The sequence below is a fragment of the Silurus aristotelis genome, assembly GCF_946808225.1.
Source record: "Silurus aristotelis genome assembly, chromosome: 19".
NCBI lineage: Eukaryota > Metazoa > Chordata > Actinopteri > Siluriformes > Siluridae > Silurus > Silurus aristotelis.
In genome coordinates this window covers 3,580,455-3,586,454 of record NC_139592.1, presented here as the reverse complement: position 1 = coordinate 3,586,454, position 6,000 = coordinate 3,580,455, and the positions used below count along the sequence as shown (strand labels likewise).

The window sequence follows — 6,000 nt, the reverse complement described above, 5'->3', positions numbered from 1 at the left end:
CCCAATCTTCACCAAAGATTCTAGTGAGCTTTACAGAGACATTAATTATGAGCAAACACGAAATAAGTTTCCATTTGTCTGTTGATTGAGCCACAAAATGCTGGATCCAAATAATGGTTTTGGGATGTGAACAAGTGGATAAAAACTCTCCCTATGGAGAAAGACAAAAACACTGCATGGATTTTTTATATATTTATATTAAATATATTTATAAATGTATTCAATATAACACATTTATATTAAACATCTAGCTTTAATCATATTTCTGCTGTCGTCAAGAATCAGAAATTAACCTCAATCAGTTCAGCTTATAAAGTCCCTCTGTCAAATACCACACAGACAGACAGACACACAGACACACAGACAGACAGACAGACACACACACACACAGACAGACTGACAGACAGACAGACAGACAGACAGACAGACAGACAGACAGACAGACAGACAGACAGACAGACAGACAGATAGATAGATAGATAGATAGATAGATAGATAGATAGATAGATAGATAGATAGATAGATAGATAGATAGATAGATAGATAGATAGATGTTATCATTACATTTACACATATTTTACTATATTTCTACTATATCAAATGCAAATTCAAATCAATATCATCAATTTAATAATCACAATCAACAATTTGCTATTTTTCCCTTTTTTGGAGATTTTTTGAAGAATAGCTGGAGCTTTTAAATGTTAACGTAGAAAATGTAAAAATTTCTCTAGGCTAAAGTTTTTTCTATAAATATTATACATTTTTTATACTTTCACCCACCCAGGTAAAATTTGCACACTCATAATACGTGCAAAACACCTTCCCGAGAACCCCCACCCTCCCATTGACTACTTACTGTGAAATATAGAGTTTCATTAGGATGAAGCCAGTGGTGATCGTGGCAGTGGAGGAACTGACTTGATGTACAACTACATGAAGCTCCTGATCAGCTCGCCCCAGGTGTGGGAAAGTCTTTATGCCATCCCTTTGTGTGAGCAGAGAGTGGCAAATCTATGGCCAGAAATTTGAGCAGCAACAATTTAACAATTGCCTTGTTTCTCATAATGAGCTCGACAGGTATTATAGACAGGTTGTAATGCAATCTTAGGATTAGATGTAAATAATCTTGTTATATGTTGTTTGTTATATATTCCACCACCATGGTGTCCTGTATCAGTGCGGGGCTTTGGTTTCCTAATGTTTGCTCACAGTAAGTATACTGTCCTGCAGTGTTTGGGACCCTGTTGACAGACAGACAGACAGACAGACAGACAGACAGACAGACAGACAGACAGACAGACAGACAGACAGACAGACAGACAGACAGACAGATGATACATAGACAGCTTCATCAAAACAACACAATAAATGCATTAACATTTAGCTTTGGGATTTATCTTTCCTGATGGGTCAAGGTAATATTTCTTTTAATGTACTGGTATAAGTGACAGACGGACGGACGGACGGACGGACGGACGGACGGACGGACGGACGGACGGACGGACAGACAGACAGACAGACAGACAGACAGACAGACAGACAGACAGACAGACAGACAGATAGATAGATAGATAGATAGATAGATAGATAGATAGATAGATGTTTCAATCTAAATTATTTTTCAATGATTTAAAATTTGATGGCTGCAGAACAAATTGGGACAGGACCATACACAGTTTAACACTGTGTATTACCATGACTATATACTGTACATCTGGAGCTGGAAACTGAGGAGATTTGCAGTTGTTGAGGTTTTGGGAGAGGAATGTTTTCCCATACGTGTCTGATACAGGATTCTATCTGCTCAACAGTTCTGGGTGTCCTTTGTTGTATTTTTTATTTTATGGCGTGCCAAATGTTTTCAAATAATGAAAAGTCCAGACTGCAGGCAGGCCAGTGCACTCCCATGCATCAGAGATTACGGCTTTTTAAAATAAGCACTGATAACAAGCCAGATGATCCCACTCTTGATTCTAGAGGCTGTGGTGTCCATGGTTTCAAAAATTCATCTGACCACAGAATAGTTTTAAATGAGCTTTGGCACAGTCAAGATGGTGGCGTTTTTGGATGTTCAGGCACACCTTCTTTTTTTGCATGATAGAGATTTAACCAGCATTTGTGGATGATTTGTTTCTCCAACTGTTTAATATGAATAACAGTTACTTTTTCCAGACTGCTGTTGCCCTGCCCCAACTTTTTTGAGACATGTTGCAGCCATCAAAATCAAAATGATCTTATTTTTCTCTAACTTTAAACATTTGATGTTTCCTTTGTTCTTTTTTAATAAAATATTGTTTATAAGAGAAAGTATATAAGATTTGCAAATCATTGCATTTTGTTTTATTTTAATTTTACACAGTGGCCCAACTTTTTTGAAAGACAGACAGACAGACAGACAGACAGACAGACAGACAGACAGACAGACAGACAGACAGACAGATAGATAGATAGATAGATAGATAGATAGATAGATAGATAGATAGATAGATAGATAGATAGATAGATAGATAGATAGATAGATAGATAGATAGATAGATAGATAGAGAGAGAGAGTTCCTTTAAAGTTTTATTTATAAGTATAATTGTCCCCTGGTGGTCTAGTGGTTAAGATGCAGCGCTCCCACCGCTGCGACCCGGGTTCGATTCCCGGTCAGGGAACCATCCCCAGCCACTCTTAGTGCCGGTCCCAAGCCCGGATAAATTGGGGAGGGTTGCGTTAGGAAGGGCATCCAGCGTAAAACATGTGCCAAATCAAACGTGCGGAGGCTCCGCTGTGGCGACCCCTAATGGGAGAAGCTGAAAAAGAAAGTTTTATTATAAGTATAATTATTAAATATAATATTAATAATGATATATTTAATATTACACATTATAACACATTAGTTGGAGCGGTTCAGCTGACTTTTTATAAAGCTCTAACTCTGGAAATTCACACACACACGCACACACACGCACACACACACACACACACACACACACACACACACACACACACACACACACACACACACACACACACACACACACATCCACCCTGTAATGGCATTCTAAATATATGTCTGTGATGAAACATTCAACTGTCTCCGTCTGTCATTTAATACAATACAGCGCTCTCTCCGTCTCCTCGCCCTCTCTCTCTCTCTCTCTCTCTCTCTTTCTCTTTCTCTCTCTCTCTCTCTCTCTCTCTCTCTCTCTCTCTCTCTCTCTCTCTCTCTTACACACACACACACACACACACACACACACACACACACACACACACACGCACAAGAAACCTAAGCTCCTATTATCTAATGAAAAAAACAACAGCACCCCCATGTTAGCATTAGCCATGACCCTCTGAACCTCTAAGGATATGGATTGATCCCTGTCTGTTAGCTTCTACTCGCACACACATGACAACACCCACCGCACACACTCACATGGATATACACACTTCGTTAAAGCAGTAAGGGTATTAGATGAAATTCAAGCCTGACCAACCGTATCCTCTTTGGTGTTAAGAAAGCCCACTCTCACCTTTATTAGCCCACTTGACCACTGGAGTGGCCCTTGAACTCAAAATTATAGCCCCCCTCCCCCATGACCAGTTAACATCTCGCAACTATATGCCACAATCAACCAAAACTAATTTTTGTTTATTTTATTTTACACTGATTAGCTAATATACATAGGAAGACGCAGCCTTTCTATTAAACTCTCATCTCAAGGCTTCTTTAGTTTCATGATATAGAAGATCCGTTTTTTTTTTAACACATCAAAATCAAGCCACAAAGTGTTCCTGTCCTCTTCTTCTCTTCATAACTGCCTGATTCATCGTAATGCCCTTCTTCTAGATGGAGTTTTCTTCAATTAAAGGTACTTTGTGCAGCTGGGGATGGTTCCACATCAACAGCCTAAAGATCCATGAAGTTACCGAGCAACTCAAACACTTTGAGAATGGATTTGGACTGTAATTAATATCAACATTCTGCTAAAATGTCTCAGGACTGCAATTTGCATGAACAGTTTCGCATTTGAGCGCCATTTACAGAACACAACAATGATGGAACTGTAATGAATGGACATTGGGTGATGCGGATGAGGTTCTTGAGTTCCTCTCAAGGTTTCTTCCTTGTACCATCTCAAGGAGTTTTTCCTTGTCAAAGTCACTTATTGCTTTTTCGAGCCAAACTTACAATTAGAAGAAACCAATTATATGCACTAAACTTTACATTATTTTTACAATCTAACAACTGCTTTATCTTTGTATAGCTGCTTTAAGACAATGTCCATTGTTAAAAGCGCCATAAAAATAACAATGAATTTAATTTCCTTCGGATTATTTCCCATGTACTTTAAAGCACATTAAAAATTCTTCGCAAATCCCAGCAATGGGAAGCTGGGGTCAGACACAACACCCCTGGAGCACAGAGGGTTAAGGTCCTTGCTCAAGGGGTTCAAGAGTGGCAGCTTGGCAAAACCAAGGCTTAAATCCCCAACCTTTCAATTAGTAACCCAAAGCCTTAACCACTAAGCTACCACCTCCTGCATAGAAGCCTTATGAATGTTTCTGGGGTATATCATGGGGTACGCATTGATGTCTGAAATCTCTCATTTATAAAATTACAAATTTCCCACAGCAAATATGGACTTTATCTCTAGTCTGAGTGAATCACTGATCAAAGCAAAGGCGATCATCCATGATGCTGCAATGATGCTGCCTCTAGAAGACGCTCTTATGCCGAATACACCGAAAAATTAAGTATTGATCTCGGGAAAACAGGAAAGGAAAAAATATTATAATGCATGGTCTCTTAGGACCTCCGTACATGACAGAGCGTTTCTGTATGACTTTATTTGAATGTAACCATTTATTTTCCCATCACTCAATCTTTTCATTTGATTTTTTTTTTTCTTATTCCACAATGTTTAAACTTCTACCATTGTTTACTGCACAGACATTTTTTTTCTTTGCAGAGGTCTGATGTTTGGGAAACTCGCAGTCAGTGAACTGTGAGAGTTATTTATGTCTCCGTCCACCGGGGCGACACTACTGCTATAGACTGTAATGAATAAAGAGCTTAGTAATGAGCATGCGGTGAAGCAAAGAAAACACAACTATAATTCGACTGGTTGTTCCACACTTACAGTATTATGCTGTATTTCTATGAATGTATACAATTTAAAATCGAGCTTGAATGGAAAAGCGAAAATTCTATGGTATGCCAAAAAAAACACCCTCCCATAACCTAGTCATCCGTTGAACAGAAGTGTGTATGAGTGTGTGTAAATGGTCTGCTGCTTATGAGGACACCCACCTCCTGTTTAACTCAGCGTGTCAAATGTGGCGCCCAGTGACGGGAGTCGATTCAGTGGCACGTTTCTGCCCGAGTGTTTGGAGTGATACTCGAATGTTTGATTCTTCGAGTGATAAGTAATTAGAGCACGTCCCTCCTTTTAGAGCGCAGTCTGAATATACCAACGTGACTGTAAATCATGAGGTCGCACAAACGCACACACACACACACACACACACACACACACACACACACACACACACACACACACACACACACACATTCAGGAAATGAGCCATGGCCTGTAGTTAGTATGGACATTGAACTTGAACACATAAACACCAGGGTTGGTTGGTGGACAGTGACTAGTTAAACAGTGAAATGATCCGAATGAATCACAGTTTAATTAAGATTATTGCTTCATGGGCGCCATCAAAGGCAGAAATAATTCATGAAGAGACAGGAACAATTCGATGATATATTATAGGGTTGGTATTTTCACAATGTAAACAGAGTTGTTGAAGGAATGATTGGTTGAAAAAAAAGAAGAAAAGAAATAGTCGAAAATGACACTATAGCTTCACTAGAAATATCTGATAAATGTGCAGAACCGTACTTTGAAAACAAGGACCTTTCCCTACATAAATATCCAAATTCCATGTACTCAAACTAGTTGTTTTCCAGCTAGTAATCATGGCTTAGCTCAAACACATTTTTA

The 6,000-nt window shown here is 39.0% G+C and overlaps 1 long non-coding RNA gene across 1 annotated transcript in view; it reads right to left on the bottom strand.

The window, feature by feature from the left end:
• LOC310714969 overlaps positions 1-1,296 on the bottom strand; it is a 4,344-nt gene extending 3,048 nt beyond the window's left edge. Inside the window, exon 1 of the long non-coding RNA XR_014530200.1 lies at positions 860-1,296. This is a non-coding gene — a long non-coding RNA (uncharacterized lncRNA). The remainder of the gene's footprint in view (positions 1-859) is intronic.
• Positions 1,297-6,000: the final 4,704 nt, after the last annotated feature.